This window comes from Vicugna pacos, unplaced genomic scaffold (genome assembly GCF_048564905.1).
Source record: "Vicugna pacos unplaced genomic scaffold, VicPac4 scaffold_19, whole genome shotgun sequence".
NCBI classification, from domain to species: domain Eukaryota; kingdom Metazoa; phylum Chordata; class Mammalia; order Artiodactyla; family Camelidae; genus Vicugna; species Vicugna pacos.
The window spans coordinates 21,113,601-21,139,290 of NW_027328740.1; the positions used below are offsets into that span (position 1 = coordinate 21,113,601).

Genomic DNA, 25,690 nt, shown 5'->3' on the forward strand with positions numbered 1-25,690 from the left:
TTTTCCCATATCTTTCAGTCTGTTTCAGTCTTGCCTATCTAATCTCTCTCTCTTTACCCTGTCTTAATCAATCTATCTATCTATCTATCTTTCTATCTATCTATCTATCTACCATGTATCTATGTGTCTATCCTTCTATTTATCTGTCATCTATCAATAGATGCCTATAGATAGATGTACATAGATATTTGTTATTCTTTAGATTCAACATATTAATTATATTAGATACTTTTGTCGTTGTCTAATTTTCTTCACTAAGCACAAAATTTACTAGGTCCATTCAGGATGCTGAAATAGCAATGTGTTGTACTTTTTAATGTCTGATTAATATTCCATTGCATATTCATAGAATCATGATATCTTCTTAAGTCCATACTCTACTATGGACTCTTGGATTGCCTCCCAGTCTTTCATGTTAAAAACAGTGCTATTGTGAACATTGTTTCTTCTCAATTTAGGGTTCTTTCCCCAGATTTTTCCTAGGAGAGATATTTCTGTTTCATATGGTAGTTCTGTTTTAGGTTTTAAAGAAATCTGAATACTGTTTTCCATAGAAGCTGTACCAATTTACATTCCTACCAAGGGTATACAAGAGATTTCTTACCTCCACATCGTCTCCAACACTTTCCATTTGTAGACTATTTGATAATAGCCGTTTTACCAGTGTGAAGTGATACCTCATTGTGGTTTTGATTTGCAATTACCTAATAATTAGTAAAGTTGAGCAATTTTATCACCTGCCCATTACTCATCTGTAAGTTTTCTTTGGAAAAATATTAACTCAGTTACTCTGCTCTTGTCTTTGATTGGGTTTTTGCTTTTCACAATGAGTTGTGTAAACTAAATCCATGTTACTTCTATTAAAACCTGGTCACTTGAATTATTTGCCAAAATGTTCTCCAATTACACAGACAGTGTTTTCATTTCATTCATTGTTTCCTTAGCTGTGCAGAAGTTTTGAAGTTTGTTTCGGTCTCACTTGCTTATTTTTGCTTTTATTTCTTTTGCATTAGGAGACTGATATAAGAAAATATTCCTATGATATTTTACCAATATGGTATCACCTATATTCCCTTCTATCAGTTTTATATGATCAGGTCTTACATTTAAGTCCTTAATACACTTGGAGTTTATTTTTGTATATGATGTCAGGGAATGCTTTCATTTCACTGTTTTACATGTATATGTCCAGCTTTCCCAACACCAAACATTGACGAGACTGTCTTTATCCATTGTATACTTTTGCCTCTTTTATCATAGATTCATTGCTCATAGGTGTGTGGAAATGTTTCTAGGCTCTCTGTTTTTATTGATTATGTCTCTGTTTCAATGTCGTGCTGATTTTATTACAGTAGGATTTTAGTATAGTAAGGTATCTGGGAGGGTTGTATCTCCAGATTTGTTGTTTTCTCTCAAGATCAATTGGACTATTTTTAATGGTTTCATGTAAAACTTAGAGTTATTTTTTTCTGCTTCTTTGGAAAATTCTACAGCTTCATAACATTAATTTCACTAAATCTGTAGGTTTCTTTCTGTGTTATGGCCATGTTAACAATATGAACTCTTTCAATCCAAGGGCACAAGACATCTTTCCATTTCTTTGAATCATTTTTATATACTTTGTCAATGTTTTATTATTTTCAGTGTGTAGATCTTTCACATATGTGGTTACATTTATTCCAAGATATTCCATGGAATGGGATTTTAAGTAGTATTGCTTTAAATGTCAGTTTTAGAGTATTTCATGATTAATGTGTAGAAATGCAAGAGACTTCTTTACTTTAAACTTGTACCCTGCTCCCTTACTGAAATTATTTATTATTCATAACAGTCAGTGTGGAGCCTTTAGGACTATCTGTGTAGATGATTATGCCATTAGTACTGGTGACAATTTTGCTTCTTTCTTTCCATTTTGTGTTTCTTTTACTTCTTTTTCTTTTCCTTTTCCTTCCTTGTATTACTATGGAACAGAAGTGGTGAGAGTTGGAGTCCTTGCCTTCTTCCCGAATTTACCCAGAAGGCTTTCAGCTTTTCCCTCTGAGTAGTATAAATTGTTATAAATGGCCTTTACTATGCTGCGAGATGTTCCCATTATACACACTTTCATGAGAGTTCTGGTCATGAATGTATGTTGAATTTTGTCAAATCCTTTTTCTGTGTGTATTGACCTGGTCCTGTGAATTTTGTCTTTCCTTTATTAGATATGTGTCATGCTGATTGACTTGTGTATTTTGAACCATCCTTGTGACTCTGAAAGAAATCCAACTGATCATCATGTATAATCGTTTCTATGTATTGCTGGATTGATTTGTTGATGTTCTTTTGAGGATTTTCAATGTATATTCATCTAGGATATTGGATTTTCATTTTCATTTTTTTTTGGTAATGTCTTTGGTTTTGTTATCAGGGTAATGGTGGCCTAATGGAATAACTTTGGGAATTGTCCTTCTTCATTCATTTTTTAAACTAGTTGGGGGGAAAGAGGTTTAAGTGAAGGCATTCAGGCATTTTGTTCAAGGGGTGTTTTCAAAATTATACATTTTATTTAGCTTATACTGATTGCTCTTTTCAAGTTTTCTGTTTTCTCTTTATTCAGTGTTGGTAGGCTGCACGTATCTAGAAATGTGTCCAATAGATTTCGGTCACCCAAGTTGTGGTCACGTAACAGCTCATAGTGTTTTCATAATCTTTTTGCATTTCTGTAATATCAGATGTTATTTCTGCTCTTTCATTTCTTATTTTGTTTGGGTCCACTCTGTGTATTTCTTGATAAGCAGGGCTAGATGCTTACCAGTTTGTTAATATTTTTAAGAAAATAATTGCTCATGATTTTAGGATATTTAACTTATTTTTTGATTTTTATTTCATTTATTTTAAACCTACTAATTAAAGATTTCTCATTCAAATGCCTTTGGGTTTTGTTCTTATTTCTAGTTATTTTGCGTGGTATGCTTTGTCCTTTGTGTGAGGTTTTTCTTGTTCCTTGTAGAAGGCATTAATTGTCCTAAATTTCTCTCATTGATTTGACTTTGCTGCATCCCATACATTTTATGAAGCTATATTTTCATTGTAATTTGTCTATAAGTATGATATTATTACCACTTTGATTTCATCTTTGACCTTGTTTTATTTTATTTTTTTAAAGAATGTTGTTTAATCGCATGTTTGGGCTTTTCTTTTTGTTTCTAGAGTTGATGCATTGTTTCATATTTATGTGTATGGAAAAATACTTGCTGTAATCTATACTTGCTTAAAGATCCTGAGGCACATTTCATGACATAATTTGTGGTTATTTCCTTAGATAACATCCTGTGTACACTTGAAAAGTTTATGTGTTCTGCTTTTCTGATTCAGTGTCCAATAACCCAGTTAGGTTTAAATGATATAATATATTATTAAGACCTCTATTTCCTTACAGATATTCTTTCTGGATGATCTGGCTATCAGAATATTGAGGTGTTAAATTCATCTATTATTATTGTTTTATAATCAATTAATTCCTTCATGTCTACTAATATTTCTTTATATACTTAGAATCTATGGTGTTGGGTCCATATATAATTGAATGAGTGTAAACCCTATTTTAATATTGATCTCTTTTTCATTATATAATCTCAGATGTATCTTTCACTGTGGCCCTTATTTTGAAATGTATTTTGTATGACTTGAGCATTGCAATTTGCACTTTCTTATCATTTCCATGAAATGTCTCTTCCATCTACTTCCAGGCTGTGTTTATCTTCCACCATAAAGGGAGCCTTTTTGGGGGTGGAGGCCAAAGTGGTGGAGTAGAAGGATGCTCGATACTCACCCTTTCCCACAAATGAACCAAGACTCACATCCACAGACTCACTCAGCTAACCAGAGATCCTGCAGAAATCTGGCAGAACATTGTCCACTTCAAAAGGTAAAGATGCATAAAATCTGGTAGGAGAAAAGGAAGAAAGAAAGAAGAAAAGGCAAAACAGAGTGGGACAAGTCCCATGGGGAGGAAGCTGCAAAGATGGACTGGCACTCATTCACTCGGTCTCCCCTCTCCAACTGAGAGTTTGGCAGGATGGAGGGGGAGCCTCCAAGTCTTGGATCTTTACAGAGTATATGTTGACTGACAGAACTAAGTTAAACAGGCACAGACACCCAGCCCAAGATTCAGCCCCGAAGATGAGGGCTGGATCATGCTGCCTGAACTGGGTGGTGATGGGGATGGCTGCACTGCGGCAGCCCAGCAGAATTGAGTGGGTTTTGAGCCATGGCTGTGGATGCACAGGGCAGAACAACATGGGCCCTCCATAAAACAACAGGGCAGATGTGCCCTCTTGGTGGAAGGGTGCAATCCCCATCTCTGAAACTCCACAAAAGTTTCTAGGTAAAGAGAGCTGGGGCTCAGACACAGCCACCATAGCCTCAGGTGCTTTGCACCCAGGCAGCAGTGGGGGCAAAACCTGCATCTACACCTAAGGACTTAGCAGCATCGAGGGCCAGACTGAGACTTGTCGACAGCATGAAGCAAATATGACCATACTGTCCTGGTTCCTCAGAGAACTTGTCTGCCAAGACAAACAAGGAGGTGGATTTTGGCCCAGACCAGGTACAGGGCTGTTCCTCAGTCTTCCCTGAGCCCACTTCTGATTTGCAGACCTGAGGCAGAGTGCATACTGGCACAGAGCAGCAGAGCGATCGGCAACATGAGGGCGCGGGTGGCCCCTTAACTTTTGAGCTGGAATGCAGCCCCTGACCATGGTGCTGGGAGAGGGCGTGATGCACAATCCAGCCTGGTCAGTCTGCAACATCTGACTGCAGCATCGAGCAGGGCAGTGACAAGCCAGCCCACAGTAAAATGAGCTGAACTTGACCCAGTGTTGGGTGTAGGAGCGATCTGCTTGACAACATGCCCTGGGAGCAGCAAAGATGAGGGCTCCAATGGAGGGCCTCTGGAAACAGCAAGCTGAGCTTCCAAAACAGGATGAATATAGAAAGACTTCACATTAAAAGTACACAGTCTCCAGGAGGACAAAACCACCATCTTGTTTTAATCTGTTTTTACCGGTTCCATTTTCTATTACCCTCTTAATTTTTATTTCTTAGGCAATTATATATACCCCCATTTCAATCCTTTGAAATTTTTTAAAATATTTTTATTATTATTATTTTTCAAAACTCTGCTTCAACTTGTTATAATATTATTCAGTATACAACGTCTTCAAAGCTTTATCTCTCCCTTCTTTAAAATTCTTATTGTCTCTCTCTCTCTTTTCTATTTTCTAAGTTGTATTACTACCTAGGCATTAGGTAGATATTCTCATTTAGGACCACAGTAGATAACTGATACTCCATAAACCACAGTGCCAGAGAGGTAGAAGAAAGATGAAGAAACAGAGAAACCATTCCCAATTAAAAGAATAAGAGAAATCCCCTGAAAGAACGATCAGTGAAATAGACATCGATATCCTACTAGATGAAGATTTCAAAAATGGAGACATCTAAATACTGAAGGAAAGAAAATAGATAGTGTTTAGAGATACAAAATATGTCAAAAATGAAATGGAAGCTATAAAGAAGAGCCGAGTAGAATAGGTAAACCCACTGACTGAGATGAGGAATGATCTAAAGGGTTCACAATGCTGACTAGATAATGCGGAGTAACAAATTTGTGACTTAGAAGACAGGACAATAGAAAGCACCCAATCAGTAGGGTGACAAGAGAAACAATGAGAAACAAATGGAAAAAGCGTAAGGGACCTATGGGATAATAGAAAGCATGCAAAATTTAGCATAATAAAAGTCCCAGAAGGGGAAGAAAGATCAAGGTGGATTGCAAAAGTTTTTGTTGAAATCATGACTGAAAACTTTCCAAACTTAAAGAAGGAATCAGATATCCAATACAGGAAGCTCAGGGTGTCCCAAACAGGGAGAAGACAAATACACCCATAACAAGACATATAATTAAGGTGGCCAGAGTCAATGATAAAGATATGATCCTAAGGACAGCTAGAGAATAGCAAAGAGTGAGTTACAACGGAATCCCAATAAGGCTCCCAGCTGATTTCACTACACAAATACTACAGGACAGAAGACAGTGGCAAGATATATTTAAAGTCCTGAATGATAAACATGTTATATCCTAGGATACTTTAACAGCAAGACTATCGTTTCTGGTAGAAGGAGACATAAAGTATTTTACAGACAAGAAAAAGCTTCAAAAGTTCAGCAAAACTAGACCCATGCAAAAAGAATTATTGAAATGTCTTCTTTAAAAAGAAAAGCAGCAGGATGCTACAGAAATGTGAAACTCACAGCTAGAAAGGTGATAACTCATGAATTACAAATAAAATAAACAGAAAATTTGAAAACAAGACATACAAAACATTGAGAGTGGGAGAGGGAGACAGGAAAATAGAGAATTTTTTTATCTTTCTTTTTAAAATGTTTTGTTATCGGTAGGATGGGTTTGAGATCATGTTACTTTCCATTTAATAAAAGCAGTTATAGTAATGGTATAATGGACTTTTAAAAAAGGGTAACAAGTAGAAAAAAACTTATCAGGGAGTCACTAAACTAAAGAAAATTCATGACAATATAAAGGAAAATTACCAAACCATAAAAGGAAGATGAAAGAAACAAAGAGGAAATACCAAATCAACTGCAAAGATAAGGTCAAATTGGCAATAAACATAAGCCTATCATCAACTAATGTAAATGTTACTGGACTAAACGCTCCAGTCGAAAATCATAGAGTGGCAGGCTGGATAATAAAGCAAGAACCTTCAAATGCTGCATACAAGAGACCCACTTCAGAGAGAAGGACACATAAAAATTGAGAGTGAAAGGATGGAAAAGGGTATTCCATAAAATTTGAAAAGCCAAAAAGCAGGTGTTGCAGAACTGATTTCAGACAAAATAGTCTTTAAAATAAAGGCCATAAAGAAAATAAAGAAGGACATTTTATAATGATTTAAGGAGTGATAGAATATGAGGATAGCACACTCGTTAATACATATGCACCAAATACAGGAGAACATAAGTACATAAAATAATTACTAACAGATTTAAAGTGGGATTCATATTTGGAGATTTCAACACTGCATTAACATCACTGGACAGATCATTGAGACAGAAAATAAATTAGGCAACAGAGAAGTTAAATAATACAATAGAATTATTAGACTTGGTGGATATTTTCAGAGCATTGCACCCCCCACAAAATAGGATATACATTCTTTTCAAGTGCACGTGGAACATTTTCCAGGATTCATGATGGACATGGGCACAAAAGAAACCTCAGCAATTTTAAGAAGATAGAATTTACCTAAAGCATGTTTACTGAACACAATGCCATGAAGCTAGAAATCAACACAGAGAAACAAAGGTGAACAAATGGAAAACATGGGGATTAAAAAATATGTTATTAAAAAATAAATGGGTCAATGAAGAAATCAAAGCTGAAAAAATAAAGTTCCTTGAGACAAAAGAAAATGAAAACAAAACCCCACAAAATTTATGGGACACAGCAAAAGCATTGCTGAGAGGGGTGTTTATAGTGATACAAGCCTTCCTCAAAAAAGAAGAACAACCAGAATTAAACAATTTAACCCATCAACAGAATGAACTAGGAAAAGAAGAACAAAAACACCCAAAAGGCAGTGGAAGGAATGAAACCTAAAATATTGGGGAGGAAATAAATAAAATAGAGATTAAAAAGACCATATGAAAATATCAACCAATTCAAAAGCTGGTTTTTCCAAAAAGTGAGAAAATCCAAAAAACCTCTGGCCAAACTCAAAAAGAAGAAAAGACAGGGAGCACAAATTACCAAGATAAGAAAGGAGTATGTAGAAAATACCATAAAAAATTAGAAATACAGAATATCTTATGAGAATATTATGAAAATTATATTGAACCAAAAGTATAACCTAGAGGAGTTGGACAAGTTTCTGGAAACATACTGTCCACCAAGACTGAATCAATATATAACTAACCCATGGAAAAAGCAGAGCACTAGAAATGAAATCAAAATAGCAATATAAAACCTCCCTACAAATAGCAGTTCAGGACTGGATGGATTCACTGAGGAATTCAACCAAACATAAAAGAAGAATTCATAACAGTCCTTCTCAAAATCCCCAGATGATTGAAAAGGAAGGAATACTCCCAAAGTCATTCTATGAAACCACAATCACCCTGATACCACAACCAGGCAAAGACACTACCAAAAAAGAGGATTATAGGCCAATATCACTGATGAACCCAGACGCCAAAATCCTCACCAAAATAGTAGCAAATAGAATCCAACAACACAGAATAAAGATTATACACCATGACCAAGTAGGGATGATGCCAGTGACACAGGGGTGGTTCAACATATGGAAATCAATCAAAGTAATACAGCACATCAACAAGAGAAAGAACCAAAACCACATGATCATCTCAAAAGGTGCAGGACAAGCATTTGATAAAATTCAACACCAACGTATTATAAAATCTCTCACCAAAGTGGGCATAGAGGGAATATATCTCAGCATCTTGAAAGCTATAGATAACAAACCTACAGCAAGAATAGTACTCAATGGTGAGAAAGTCAAATCCGTCCCACTAAAATCTGGATCAAGACAAGGATGCACACTATCACGACTGCTACTCAAGATAGTCTTGGAAGTCCTAGCCACAGCAATCAAACAAGAGAGAGAAGTAAAAGGGATGTAAATTGGAAGGAAGAGGTAAAAGTCTCAGTATATGCAGAGAATATCTTACTATATATAGAAAACCCTGCAAGATCCGGACAAAATTTACTACAGCTGATCAAAGAATTAAACAAGGTAGAAGGTTACAAGATTAAGGTTCAAATATCAGTGGCATTTCTTTACGCTAACGATTTAGATAATACTATAGAGCTATAGTCAACATGACAGCACTGTATTGGTAGAAAAACATACATATAGGTCAATGCAACAGAATAGGGAGCCCAGAAAAGAACCCTCAATCGTTTGATCAATTAATCTTCGACAAAGGAGGCAAGAATATACAATGGAATAAAGACAGTCTCTTCAGCAACTTGTGTTGGGAAAACTGGACAGCAGCATGTAATTCAATGAAGCTAGAAAACTCCCATGAAACTAGAGCACCATACAAAAAAATAAACTCAAAATAGATAAAGCACTTTAACATAAGACAAGATACAATAAACCTCCAGGAGGAAAATATAGGCAAAACGTTATCTGACATAAGTCTGGAAAATTTTCTCATAGAAGAAATAAAATCAAGAATAAACAAATAAGACTTAATGAAACTTACAAGCTTCTGAACAGTAAAGAAACTGAAAGTAAAACAAAAAGACAAACAACGGAATGGGAAAAAAATTTGCATATGAAACCGTCAAAGGCTTGATCTCCAGAGTATACAAGCAGATCATCCAACTGAATAAGAAAAAATAAACTACCTAATCCAAAATTGGACAGAAGGCCTAAACAAGCAATTCTCCAAGGAAGGCATACAAATGATCAAAAGGCACATCAGAAAATGCTCAATATCACTGATTATCAGAGAAATGCAAATCAAAACTGCAATGAGATATCACCTCACACCAGTCAGAATGGCCATCATTCAAATATCCACAATTTGACAAATGCTGGAGAGGCTGTGGATTTAAGGGAACCGTCCTTCACTGCTGGTGGCAATGCAGGTTGGTGAATCCACTGTGGAAAACAGGATGGAGATTCCTCAAAAGCCTAGGAATAGTCATACCATATAACCCAAGATTCCCGCTTCTGGGCATAAATCCAGAAGGAACCCTACTCAGGTAGACACCTGCACCCCAATGTTCATAGCCAGCAATATTTACAATAGCCAAGACAAGGAAACACCCTAAATGTCCATCAACAGTTGACTGGATAAGGAAGTTGTGGTATATTTATAGAATGGAATAGAAGTTATTCTTATAAACTGACAACATAATGCGATTTTCAGCAACATGGATGGTCCAGGAGAAAATCAGTCTAAGTGAAGTAAGCCAAAAAGAGATAGAAAAATACCATATGAGATGGCTCATGAGTGGAATCTAAAAACAAAACCAAACCAAACTAAAAATGCATAAATACAAAACAGAAATGCACTCGCAGGCAGAGAATACAAAGTTTAGGTTACCAAAGTTTGGGGTTGGTAAGAGATAAACTGGGAGGTCACAACTGTAGAATAGATAAACATGATTCTACTGTACAGCACAGGGAAATATATAAAAGATCTCACGGCAGCCCACAGTGGAAAAAATGGGACAACAAATGTATATATGTTAATTGTACCTAAAAAATTGTGCTCTACAATGGAATTTGAGACAACTTTGTTAAATAAATAAAAATCAATTTAAAAAATATTAAAATAAAGAAAAAAAAATAATCCTAAATATTGCAAGTGTAAATATAAATTAGAGAGTAAAAACAACTATGCAAAAGCTTAATAAAACCAAAGATTTTGTTTTTTGTTTCTTTTTAAGATAAGCAATATCAAAAAACCTCAAGCCAGGTGAATCATGAAGAAAAGGGAGACGCTCCAAAAAAATAAATTCAGAAATAAATTTGTACAAATAACAATTGTTCCCTCAGATATACAAAAAAGGGATCATTTGGTCAACTCTTAAATGCCAATAAACTGGACAACTTAGAAGAAATAGACAAATGTCTAGAAATAGACAGGGATAAGGAGAAACAAATTATTTGAACAAACTGATTACAAGAAGAAAGATAGAATCTGCATTTAAAAAAATCTTGAAATATTAGGGCAGATATAAACAGCTCACGTGGAGAACTGTACAAAAATAAAAAGCAGAACTTATACTCTTCAAACTGTTCAAAAATAGTGAAGATGTGTGAAACTCCCAAATTAAATCTATGAAGCTTTCATTACCCTGAAAGCAAAGCCAACAAACAAAATACAAGCAAAGAGAATTTCAAGCCAATATCTTTGATTGATATAGAAAAAATAGTCAAAAATATTATTAGAAAACTAAATCCAGCAATACTTAAAGTGAAACATACAACATGATCAACTTTAATTCATTGCAGGGTCATAAGAGGGGTTGAAATTGCATGAAATCAATCAGTTGATTCACCACATTAACAAAAGCAAAAGGGAAAATGAAGTGGTCATCCCAATAAATCGATAAAAAGCATTTCACAAACTTCAACTTTTAGTCATTAAAACAGCAGCAACAACAACAACAAGAAAAACAGAATCAACAAAAACAGAAACCTCTTACCAAATTAGGATACAGGAAATATATCTCAACATAAATAAAGTCATTAATTACAGACAGACAACATAATATGCAAAAGTGAATAACTCAAAGCCAAATTAAGGAATAAATCAAGGATGCCCACTCTCACCATTTCTCTTAAACACATTATGGGAATTCCTACCAACAGTAATCGGACAAGAAAAAAAGTTATTCAAGTTAGATTGAATGAAGTAAAACTGTTATTATTTTAGATGACATGATAATCTATATAGAGAACCCTAAAGATTCTCCACACCAGAACAATTAAAACTAATAAAGACCTTTAGCAAAGTAGGATGATTCATGATTAATATACAAATACTGTCACATTTCTTTACACTAACAGTGAAATATCCCATAATTTTAATAAATCCATATGAAATCAGATCAAATGAAAAACCTATGAAAAATCCAAAATAATAAAATGAATAGGACACTGATAAATAAATTTGAAGATGATGCAAAGAAATGGAAAGGAATCTCAAGGTCTTAGTTTAGAGGAATTAATATTAAAATATACATACTACAAAAGATGTCTACAGATATAAAGTGATTCAGATCGACCTACAAGTTATTTTCCACAGAGCTTAAATCTGTCCTAAGATTTGTATGGAACAGCAAAAGAACCAGAACTGCAAAAGAAACAATGAGGAAAAAGAACAAAGTTGGAGGCATAACCCATATCCCTCCCAGATCTCAGACTATATTACAGAAACAGTAATCGAAACAGCACAATGCTGGAAAACAAGCAAACATCTATATCACTGGAAACGAACACAGAGGCAGAAATAAAACATCACACCTATGGTCAACTAAACTATGACAAAGGAACCAAAAATATACAATGCCGAAAGACAGTCTTCAGCAAGTGATGTTGAGAAAGCTAGACAGCTACATGTAAATCAATGAAATTAGAACACTCCCTCACACTGTACAAATATAAACTAAAAATGCTTTAAGTATCTGAATCTAATGCATGACACAATAAATGTCCTGGAAACTAACATAGGCAAAACAAGACATAAATTGTAGCGAAATTTTCTTATGTCACACTACCAAGCTGAAAACAAAAGAAGCAAAATAATCAAACAGATCCAAATTAAAGTTAAAAGCTTCTCTACACCAAAATAAACAGAATGAAAAGATAAAATTCCAAATTGGAGAAAACATTTGGAAACAGTGCAATCAATAAGAGGCTAATTTCTAAAATACACACATCATTCATAAAACTCCATTTCAAAAATCTTCAGCAACACAGCCAGAAAATGAGCAAAAGACAATTCCCTCAAGAAGACGCACAGACGACAAACAGGAGCATAAATACTTGCTCACATAGCTAATCATTATAAAAAGGCAAGACAAAAATATAATAATGTTTTAACTCACACTAGTGAGAAGGGCTGTCATCCAAATGTCTACAAATAATAAGTACTCGGGAGGTTGTGGAGAAAAAGGGACTCTCCAATGCTGTTGGTGGGATAAAAATAGGTGCAACCACTTTGGAAACAGTATGGAAGTTCCTTTAAATAATAAAAATAGCCCTATCATATGACACAGCAATCCCACTCCTGGGCATATAAAACATAAAACCTGAAAACAAAGAATCCTTGTGTAAAATATAAGAAGTACACTCTGACATTGGACTTAATTTGATTCTACATATGTCTCCTCTGGCAAGGGAAGCAGAAGCAAAACTAACAAAATATGATTGTATCACTCTAAACAGATTTACACTGCAGAAGAAATGAAAAATACAATGAAAAGTCAACCAACACAATGGGAGAAGTGATATTTTCCAATCAAGTGTTAATATGCAACTACATGGCAAAATCATACACCACCACAACAAAAATGACCAAACAATCCAATTAAAAAAAATATACGCAGGAACTGGATAGATAGATCTGAATCAATTTTTTGTAGAAAACATACAGTTGACTAAATGACACATGAAAATATGTTCAGAGTTATAAATTATTAGGAAAGTCATAAGCCAAAAATGAGACAAGACCTCACACTTGTCAGAAGGCTCTCATCAAAAAAAATATATAGATGTTGGTGAGATTGTGGAGAAAAAGGAACACCATGGACACTGTTGATAGGAATGCAAAGTATTGATTACACTGCATATATACATAAAATTTTCTTCATCAGTTTTCTGTCAAGGGATGTTTGGTTTGTAGGCCCCTGTCTGCACTAGAGAATAAGCCCATGGGCTGAACTGATAAACAAGGTGTGAGGAATGTCACATATAAAGTCTGGGTAGCAAATGGTCTTCTCAATATATCAAGTATGATTGGCTGGATATCCTATTCTGGGTAAGATCCTCAGAGGAGGGCTACCTAAGACAGGCACAGCCATCTGAATAAGAAATGATCTACTTAATGAAGTTCCGTGATGAACTTTAAAACAATCCTTGATCATTTAACATCCTGTGCTTACTGCAGGAGCATGGGGACATAAATAGTTTAAGATTATTAACATTGTTATAACTTAGATGATATGTGAGGCACTGTGCATGTCCTATATAAACCCTTTTTCTAAGAATCACTAAACAGTGAACTTCTTCGCTTCTGTCCACACAGTGTTTGTGTATATATGATATCGTGCCACTGACAGGGTAAATTTAATTTGTTGAGAGTTTCTTAAATGGATGTTGCATTATATATAATGCTCTTTCTGCACCTATTGAGATGATTATGTGTGTTTTATTTCTCATTCTATTAGTGTGGCAGGTCACTTTTATTGATTTGAATATTTTGACTTATCCTTAAACCCAGGGATAAATCCCTTTACATATGTATGTGTATGATACATTAAATGTGTTGTTGAATTCATTTTCCTTGTGTTATGTTGAGATTTTGGCACATAGGTTCATCAGGGATAATGTTCTATATTTTGCATCTAATGTCCTTTTTTATGCAAATAAAGATAGCATCATTAAACAACTTTGGAATCTTTCACCCCCTTCAAATTCTTGAAAGTTTTGGGGAAGAATTGGTGAAAAATTGTCTACAAATGTATGGCAGAATTCACCAGTAAAGTCATCTTGTAAACTTTTTCTAGTTTGGGAGGTTTGGATTACTGATTTACTCATACACACTTTTGATGTATTTAACTTTCTAATTTCTTCTTGATTCAGTGTTGGAAGACATATGTTTCTGGGGATCTGTCTTTTGTTCTAGGTCATTCAAATCGTTGGCTAGTGGTAATCTTTTATGATGCTATGCACCTCTACAACATCAGGAGTAATATCTTCTCTTTTATTTCTAATTATATTTGAGTCTTTATTTTCTTAGCCAATCAAAACATTTGTCCACTTTATGTTGAAATGAAACAGACTTAGGTATAAATTTTTTTATCTTTTCAATTGTTTCTCTTGTTATTTTCTTTGCTCCCATTCATTCAAATTTCTTCTTTATTCTTTCTGTTTTCTCCTAGATTTTTGATGTGTAAAATTATGTAGTGTGAATCTTTGTATTTCTTTTATTATTAAATATTATTTATTTACTTATTTATTTCTTTATTTACATATTTATTCATTTATTTATCATTGAATTATGCCATTAACAATGTGTCAATCTGTGGTGTATTGCACAGTGTCCCCGTACAAGCGTATATTTCTGTGCCTCTTAAACGTTACTTCACGATATTTAACTTACTGCCCTGTGCCATACAAAAGAAATTATGAAAACATCTATTTTTGTATATAGTGGATAAAATTTATAAATATACAGCTCCCAAATATATCCTCTACCAGTCACTTTCTGCAGTAAACATAAGATTATTAAGTAGATCTGCAAGTGTGTTTCAGTTTTGTAGATGAAATCATAGTGTTCACATCCAAATTTTTTTTTTTAAGTTCTACATATATCATGTCATGTGTTATTTTTCTTTCTGTTTCTGGCTATCTTCTATTACAATGACACTTATTGGAGCATCCATTTTGCTGCAAATGTCATTGTTTTATCATTTTTTATTGCAGAATATTATTCCATTGTGTAAATACAGCATAACTTCTGTATACTGTTATCTGTTGTTGGACAATTAGGTTGCTTCCATGTCGTGGCTGTTGTATATAGCACTGCTAAGAACATTGTGGTGCAGGTTTCTTTTTGAAATAAGGTTCCCTTTGATATATACCCAGAAGTGGGATTGCTGGATCATTTGTTAAGTTTATTTTTATACTTTAGAAGTATCCCCATCATGTTTTCCACAGTGACTGCACCAAACTACATTCCTACCATCAGTGTAGGAGGGATAACTTTCTCCACAGCTTCCCCAGCATTTATTGTTTGTGGACTTTTGAATGATGGCCATTGTGACTATTGGGAAGTGATACTTCATTAGAGTTTTGAATTGTCCTTCTCTGATAATGATAGTGAGCAATTTTTTTCATATATCTGTGTGGCATTTGTATGTCTCTATTTGAGAATTGATTGTTTAGTTCTTCTGCCCATTTTCAGATTGTGTTTCTTGTTTTTTTATGTATTATTATTATTAGGTTGTATGAACTCTTTATATTTTGGAAACTTAGCCTTTGTCAGTTGCATCAATTCAAAATATTTTCTTTAAAACTCTAGGTTGTCTTTTTGCTTTGTTTGTGGTTCCATTTGCTGTGCAAAAGCTTATAAGTTTAATTAGGTCCCATTTATTAATTTTGCTCTTATATCCCTTACCTGGGTAGTCTATTCTAGGAGATCATTGCTGAAATTTATGTCAGAGTGTTTTGCCTATATTTTCTCCTAGGAGATTTACTGTGTCTTGCCTTACCTTGTAGTCTTCAAGCCATTTTGAGTTTATTCTTGTGTATGGAGTGAATGATTTTTCTAGCTCCATTACTCTGATGCTGATATCCAGTTTTCCCAACACCTGTTGGTGAAGAGATGGTCTTTTCTCTGTCATATTCTTGGCTACTCTGTCAAAGATTAGTTCAACATAGGCATTTAGATTTATTCCTAGGCTCTCTATTCTGTTCCATTGGTCCATATGCCTGTTTCTGTACCAATATCATGTCATTTTGATTATTGTAGCTTTACAATAGTGTATGGAGACCTGGTGGTTTATTCCTCCAGCCTCTTTCTTTTTCTTTAATATTTCTTTGGAAATTATGGATCTTTTATGACCCTATGTAAATCTTAGGATCATTTGTTACAGTCCCAAAAAGAAAAGTTTTGCATAATTTGATAGGAAATCCCATTAAGTCTGGGGATTGCCTTTGGATGTATGACCATTTTAACCATTTTGTTTCTTCCATTATGAGACCATTGGGTATCTTTTCAATTCTTTTTTGATTTCCTCAATCAAAGTTTTCTAGTTCTCCATGTATAATTCATTCACCTACATGGTCAGATTTATTCTTAAGCATTTTATAGTTTTGGGTGCAGTTATAAAAGTGGTTCTCTCTATAATTTGTTTTCCTGTTGATTCAAAGGTAGTGTAAAGAAATGTGTCGGAGCCAGCCGACAATCGATCAGGTCCAGAAACCTGTGCTGCAGGACTGAGAAAAGAAAGACAAGACTAAAGACAAGACTAAAAGGTGGGGCTGAGAGGGTCTCACTCTAGCCCGCAAGATGCTAGGTCAAGAGTGGACCTCGAGTTTATTTCCAGCAGTTAATTTATATGCTTTTAACCCATAGGCAACGGTATCATAGGCAACGGTATTGTTTTTATGATCTATTAACCATAGGCAACGGTATCGTAGGCAACGGTATTGTTTTTATGATCTATTAACAATGTGTACTAAAATCATTAACTTGTGTATTGTTATATACATCATTATTGTTTATAGTTCTCATCAATCAAGACTAACCGTTCCCCAAGAGCCAACATCATTAATTACGGTTATTGTTCCTCTAGGCTAACACCGTGACTTGTGTATTGGTAACTCAGGTGATTGTTACTAAGATCACTAACTTGTGTGACTTGTGTATTAGTAACTCAGGTGATTGTTACTAAGATCACTAACTTGTGTGACTTGTATCTCTCTTTCCAGAAGCCCCTGTTCTTAATAACTCAATGGCACCTGAGAGCCTGACGCCCCGCACTCTGGGAGTTTAGGCCCAGTTTCTGTGCTCGGCAGCCCTCAGGTCATGAGTGGCCCCCCGCAGAAATGCAATTGGTTTTTTGTACATTACTCTGGGTACCTTGCCCAGTTCCATTTTTAGCCTAAGTTTTTTTTTGTGAAGCTTTTACAGTTTTCTCCATATGTGTCATCTCTGCCTATCATGACAACTTTACCTCTTCTTTTCCAGTCTGTATCCTTTTATTTCTGTTCCTAGCCTGATTGCTGTGACTAGGAATTTCAAGACTATATTGAATTGAAATTGTGAGAATGGGCAACCTTGTCTTGTCTCAGGTTTTTGTGAGAAGTGTTTCAGTTTTTCACCATTGAGTATTTTGCTGGCTATATGTTTGTCATAAATAGCTTTCATTATGTTGAGATATGGTCCCTCTATGCACACTGTGATAAGAATTTTATTGCAAATAGGTGTTAATTTTTATCAAATGCTTTCTCTGCATCTACTGAGGTGATCATGTGGTTTTTTGTCCTCTCTGTTATTGATATGGTTTATCACAATGTATTGATTGATTTGCATAGGTTTAACCACCCTTGTGTTCCTGGGATGAACCTAACTTGCCCATGGTGTATGATCTTTTTTACATGTTGTTGGATTCTGTTTGTTAATACTTTCTTAAGGGAATTTACATCTATGTTTATCAATGATATTGGCCTGTAGGTTTCTCTTGGGGAAGTGTCTTTGTCTGGTTTTGGTATCAGGTTGATGTTGGCCTCACGGTGTGAGGTTGGGTGTACTCTTTCCATATCAATCTTTTGGATGAGTTTGAGGAGGACTGGTATAGATTTTTCTTTGTATGTTTGGTCAAATTCCCCAATGAAGCTATTTGGGTCTGAATTTTTGTTTGCAGAATTTTTTTTATTTTATTAATACTTCTATTCCATTTCTGGTAATCTGTATCTTCAAATGTTTAATTTGCTCTTGATGTAATACTGTTGGGCTGAATGCTTCCAAAATCTTGTCCATTTCTTCCTTGTTATCCACTTTGTTTCCATACATTTGTTGATGGTATTCAGTTATGATACTAAGCAAAATTGTTTTGCTCTTTTTAGTTTCTCCATTTTCATTTCTTATGTTATTTGTGTTCTCTCCATTTTCTTGTTGTTGAGACTGATCAGAGTTTTGTCAATTATGTTTACTATTTCAAAAAATAGTTTGATTGATTTTTTCTATTTTTTAATGTGTATTTCAATTTTTTCTTCTTTGATCTTTCTAATTTCTCTCTTTCTGCTGACTTTTGGTTTTCTTTGCTCTTCTTTTCATGATTAGTTTACATAGAATGTTAGATTATTTATTTGAAATTGATTTTCTACATTGAGGAGGGCCTTGTCACTATGAACTTCCTTCTTAAGCATTCTTTTACTGTATTCCATAGACTTTGTGTAGTGTTTTGACATATTTCTCAAGATATTTTTTAATTTCTTCTTTTACTTCTTCATCTCCCCGACTTGTTATAGTACCATGGTGTTTAATTTAATGCTGTAATTTTTTCTCCCTTTTTATCTGTGAAGGATTTCTAGTTTCATGCTATTATACTCAGAAAAGTTGCTTGAAATAATTTTTATCTTCTTAAATTTGTTGAAGCTTCTTCTGTGCCTGTGTACATAATCTTTCCTAGAAAATATTCCATCTGAACTGGAAAAGAATGTATATTCTCTTTGGGGAGGAGTTCTGTTTTGAAAATATCAATGAACTCCAATTATTTTATCATATATTTTTGTATCTTGGTTTCCTTATTAATTTTCTGTCTGAAAGACAAGTCTATTGATGGTAATGGGGAGTTATATTCTCCGACTGTGATTGTGTTCCTATCCATTTCTCCCTTTTATCTATTAGTATTTGTTTATGTATTTAGGTGCTCCTATTTTGAGTGCATATATCTTAATGAGTTTAATAACTTCATATTTTATTGCTCCTTTAATCATTGTGTCATGTCCTTGTCTATCTTTCTCTATGGACTTTGTTGTAAAGTCTATTTTGTGTGAAGTCAGTACTGCTAGTCCTGCTTTCTTGTCATGTCCCTTTGCATGGAATATACTTTTCCATCTTCTGAATTTCAATTAATCTGTGTTCCTTTTACTAAAGTGAGTCTCTTCTCTGCATCATAATGTAGAGTGTTGTTATATTATCTCATCTGACAATATATATCTTTTGATTGAAGTGCTAAGTCCATTAATAATTGTGATAATTATTGATAGACTGGTGTTTATTTACATTTTGAACTTCATTTCCCAGTTGATTTGATATTTCCTTATTGTTCATTTCTTTTTCTTTTTGTGGCTTGATAAGTTTTCTGTTATTATCTTGGTTTCTTTTTGGCTTTGTGACTTCATTGTAAGATTTTGAATTATGGTTACTCTGTTTTGTATGTATATTGACATATATCTATATCTTTTTATTTTAACTGATAGGAATAGAAATTCTAACCCCTCCTATAGAGAACAGAAACAAGAAGAAAATTCTCTGTATTGTTCTGTTTCACTCTCTGACCCATAAAAATTTTGATGTCCTGTTTTACAACATCATGTTTATTCTATTGTAATACATTGTAGATATTGCCAGTCTAATTATGCCTTTCTCCTTTCCACAGCATCCTGCTTTTTGTTTCAGAGTAAATATTACATTATTTTTTTGTTGTTGCTAAATTCTTTTAGTATTTGCTTTTGTGGAAGTTATTTATCTCTCCTTCTAATCTAAAGGATATCCTTGCTTGATAAATTATCTTAGATTACAGGTTTCTTTCATTCAGGATTTTGAATACGTCTTGCCACTGCCTTCTGCCTGTTGTATTTGTGTAAGAAATTTGTTTCCAAATATAATATATATAATTATATATATATGAATAGAATATATAAAAATGAATTTAAGAAGTAAGGGGAAAATGTATACGTTAAAAAATAGAAAATATTGATGAAGGAAATTAAAACTGATCCAAAGAAATGAAAAGATCTCTTATGTTAATGATGTGAAACAATGTGGTTGAAACAACCATACTACACAAAGCAATCTAATTTAGTGTGATTCATGTAAAAGTACCCATGAGATTTTTCCATTAAATAGAACAGATAATTTCAAAATTTATATGTAACCACATAGATCATGAGTTGCCAAGATAATCTTGAAAAAGTGTATTAAATCTAATAGTGACTAGTTCTCTGATGTTAAACAGTCCAACAAAGTTTTAGTAATTTAAATAACATGATACTGGCTCAAAAACAGACACCAATCAATAGAAGAGGATAGAGCAACCAGATATAATCCCTCACACCTATGATCAATTAACCCATGAAAAAGGAAGCAAGAGTATAAAATGAAGAATAGACATCTATTCAATAAGTAATGGGGGAGACTGAACATGTAAATGATAGATTAGAATAGTTCCTCAAATTGTATACAATCCATAAGCAGCGAATATCTTTCTATTTATTTTGTTTACTTATATTTCTTGCACCTGTAATTTATAGGTCTATATTTAGTCCTTTTATTTCAATTAGCAAATGTATTCCTAGTTTATTCCTTGTGGTATAAATATACACACAATATTTTTCCTAATATCACTTTCTGATAATTTGTTGTTACTATATAAAAATGCAACAGATATTTGCATATTGATTTTGTATTCTGCCAGTATACTAAGTTTGTTCATTATTTGAAACAGCCACTGGAGGAGGCTATGGAGTTTTCTGTCTATGCCTAATTATGTCATCTGTAAAAATTTTACTGCTTTTTTACAAGTTGAATGCCTTTTATAATTTTTCTTGACTAGTTGTTCTGGCTAGGACTTCAAGTAGTGTAATTTAGTACTTGTGAGAATGAGCTACATTTTCTTATTAATGGACCGACCAGGGAAAAACCTTCCTGTATGTTAACATTGAAGTTGATGTTAGTCATGGATTTTTCATATATGGCTTTTATTATGTTTAGTTACATTCTATTTAAAGTGAATTTGTTAAGAATATTTTTATAAAAAAGTAAAGATCAGATCTGTGAATAATTTTCCTACTTTTTTGAGAAAGTTGTTTTTGAATTCTCTGCTTTTTAAGGGATTGTATCACATATATTGATTTGCATTTGATAAGTAATATTTATGAATTAGGACTAAACCCAGCTAAACTATAGTTTACAGTACTTATAATATGCAATTAATTCTGGTTGCTAATGTTTAGTTAGAATGGAATGTACACATAATGAAAGAAAAATTTACATTGTAAATTGAGTGTACATTTATTTATTTAAAATTTTTTCCCTCATTTTGAATTTGGCTTATGTTTAATGGAATTTATTTCTAAATAAAGAATATAACTTTTGGTAGAACTGGATCTTCTACAGTTTACTGATACACAACGTAACTATTATTTACAATTAGTGAACAAAACACTTGCCTTAAAATGCCGTATTTTACTAACAATATAAACTGTTTCAGGACTGAGATACATATTACTTCCTAAAATGCATTACCTGGTCTTTTCCACCCCAACACACATATAAAGTTATTTCTTAGTTTGTTGATTGTTTGTTTGTTTGCTCCTTAATGGAGGCACTGCTTATTGAACCCAGGATCTTGTGCATAAGTGTATTTATGAACATCATTTTGGAATACTAAACAAAAGCCACAAGAGTATGGATTATAAAGATGACAAGAAAATTTATTCCTTCTAGGGACTGAAAACCCTTTGAGTGAAAGAATAGCAAAAATACATATTTGTAAATATACAATAAGATTTTCTCTTTTGTAATTTTAGAGTAGAATATAAAATTACATTTGTTTTACTTATAGAACTGAATTACAATTTGAAACAAAATTTCCGCCCCTTGGGATTTCTTACATTTGATTCATTATTTTTATCTAATTATTTACCATTTATTTATATACAAAACAAATAAACTGATATTTATTCTGCTCATGTTCTGAATATAGAGCTACTTATTATAAAGTACACAGAAAAATACTTACTTCCATTTCCAAATCAAATTATGTTTCACTTTAATTACAAATGATATTGAAATAGGTATACATATTCTGTACAGGTTTTACACAAATTTAACTTTAAATTCCAAAATTTAAAATTTATTTTATATTTTTTGTGCATTATTTATACTCTGTTCAACCATGTGGTATAAATTTCTGTACAAAAGAATGGAGATTGGTTTAATTTCATAGACCCCAAAATTAAATTATTTTAAAAGATTTTGTTGGGAAAATTTTTGGAGATCACACTGTAAAAATAAATGTACTATATGTTTCATTTTTACTGGATGAATTAGAAATAATCACTGACTGGAAGTTACACTTGAGTTGCTGGGAGACCAGTCGTTTTGTGATGTCACAGCTACTCAAGTTGAGAACCATTGTGAAGGCCTAGCAGTTTATCTGTGCAGGACTGCAAAAGCACCATTTGAAGCTGCAGCGCTCAAAATCATGCAGATTAGAAAAGTAGCTGTAGAAAAAGTTATTTGAGATGGCACATATTTCTTCAAAAATTCAAGATGTGTCTTATAAAGATGGACCAACTGGTTTAGGAAACTCCGGTAGATCTCTATTGTGTGATCAAACATTCTCTGAGGACTTGGACGTGAGGTCTATGATTGAAGAAAATGCTTTTCAGACTTTGTCTGAAGAATCCTTGATAAAAACACCATGTTACACACATTGTGTTTCTGAACCAGGTGAATATAATGATTTTCGTTCTCTGACATTTCCAAGAAATTTCTGGAAAATGGCTGGGAGTGACCAATTGAAATCCATCTGTTGGGATGATAATGAATCTTTCATAGTGATTGATGAAGATGTCTTTAAGAAGGAAGATTTGGAAAGATAGGCCCCTTTCAGAATATTTGAAACTGGAAGAATGGAAAGTTTACTTAGTCAGCTTAACCTTCATGGGTTTAGGAAAGTGTGGCAGAATTTTCAAAGGTCTGCTTGTCTATCTGACTTTCTGACAGAAGAAAAAGAAGTCTCTGTTTTAAGAAAGGTATTCAGAAATTTTAGTTACCACTTGGTAACTTACATATAAAATTTTATTTTGCACATCAGTCAATGGTAATATAAATGTAAAGCTAGATTTTCAAAATTTTATAAATCTACTAAGACTAAAATAATTTTTTTTTCTAAAAAATGAGGACAGTGCCTTAAGTAGTCTAGATGATGAGAACCTATGCTTGCAACAATGAGTCTTTCCAGAAATCTAAATAAAGGTATTAAGGCTGCTTTTAAAAAGTGCCATTCACCATTAAAGCAATTGTTAACTTCTTAAATTTGATCAGTATACTATTTAAATGTGTAGTTTCCAAATAAGGAACTTCAAAATGTCGTCAGCAATGTTCATATTTTGATGATATTATCTTTGCATAGTAAACTGGGAATCTGAGGTTTTATAGGTTAGGATTATTGTAGTCTTGTATTATGGTTTAAAATATTACTAAAATGTTTATCATTTTGTTGTAGCTGCATTTCTATCATAATCCAAATTTTAAACGAGGCTTTCCCCAGCTTTTAGTGAGAATAAATAGAAGAGTTGGGATTAAAAATTCTTCTCTGGTGTCTTCATTTGCTGAAGATTTCAACAAGAAGCACTTTAATGCAGGGGGCAATATGGATAATCATAATTCTGTTTTTGTGGCTGACACTAATAGAGAAAGTGCATTTTTACCTTCTGCAATTTTAAACATGTCTCTAATAAGAAAGCCCTCTACTAGCCACATAATTGGTGGTACAACTACCCCGATCAGAAGTGATTTTTCTCCTCTGTCATCAATGTCAGTTAGACCATCAGAAAAAATTGCAGTGGATCAACGAGTTATTTTAAATCAGTTGACCACTGTCCACAGGCACTCTCAAAGCAGCTACATTGAAACAAATGGCCGTGTGGTGAACTCCATTTCAACTACAACTTGTACTTCTCAGTACAGCATCTTCTGTCCCATACAGAGCAATTATTTTGGACTGATGTTGGAGCCTTCTACTTTTCCAAATAGATATCACAACATATCTGCCAATGAAATTCGTTTTCCTAAACTTCAACCAGGGATCAACCCACGCTTTCCAGTGCCAGTGATAGCTGGTACATCAGCTACATCTCTTTCAAAGCCAACTCATCAGACATCTTCAGTTTATGAATGTCATCCTAATTACAACTGATCTACCAGAGGACTACCAGATTATAAAGGATAACAAAGATTGAAATTGATGTTGGCATATGTTGACAAATAACTGCAATTTTCTTATTTGAACAATAAACATAGATGCGTACCTGTATTTTCCTTATTTTTTTAAAATATAGTAAAGAGTTAAATGAGAGGTTAAGATACCATTAAAAGATAAAAGTAGATATTTGAATGTTATGATCTTTTTATTGAACACTATGGGAGTAAATTTAAGTAATTTCTTGTAAGGAGGAAGAAAAAATGGAAAAATTTGGAAAAAGAATAAAACATGGAGAGAGGGAAAATTACTAATTGGTTTCTGGTTCAACCTGGAAAGTATGAAATGTGTTAAGTTTGGATAGGTTGGACAGTACATAAATGCTGGAACCGGCCCAGGGATCGTGGTCTATTATGTCATCCCTGGAATCAAAAACGTCAAATTATGTAGTCTTAGATGGCACATACAGCATGTGGTAGAATTAAAGAAGTAATTTTATCTATGGTCTTCTTTGTGCTGTTCTCAAAGCATTCCAATTGGTGCTTTCATTTCCTGCACTCAAGAGTCTACACTACATTTTCTAGTCAATAATTTATGTTGCTTTTATATTCCAGACAAAGACAAACTTGCATCCTCAGGGTGGCATTAATGCCTTTCCAAATGTAAGCCCGCAAACTCAACATAGTTTAGTCATTTCTTTATAAATCTGGCAACTGACTACCTTAGCATATCTTTATGTTTCACTGTATCTGGAGGTACATTAAAGGAAATGCTTGTCAACAGTGTTAGTTCCAACCTCAATACTTTTACTCCAGCTCATCCTTGGACTTTGGTTGTTCTCCTTTTACCTACTTAGACTATCCCGGTCTCTGCACAGATACCACCTCCTCCAGATGTTTTCTGTCTCTCAACCTCTCCTTGTCTAACTTGGATACCAGCACAGTAAGCACAGCACATGCCACAGGATGCATTTTAGTATTTAGTGAGTGAAAAATACCTGTTGACTTTAAGCAAAATTTACTTTCCTGAAACAACAGAACTCTCATGATTTTCAAACTATTTTGTTATGGTACATACTCTTCACCACAAACAAGCTCTTTTCATAGCCCAAGGACTAATCACTCAAGACAGTAATTGGAGGTAGGTACAGGAGACAAGTTATTATTTTCTTCTTAATTAATGCCTCCAGAGGCCTAAAATATTCCA

At 33.7% G+C, this 25,690-nt stretch overlaps 1 pseudogene; it reads left to right on the plus strand.

Moving 5' to 3' along the window:
* Window positions 1-24,598, plus strand: part of LOC116279876 (heat shock transcription factor, Y-linked-like) — a 37,249-nt pseudogene extending 12,651 nt beyond the window's left edge.
* Window positions 24,599-25,690: the final 1,092 nt, after the last annotated feature.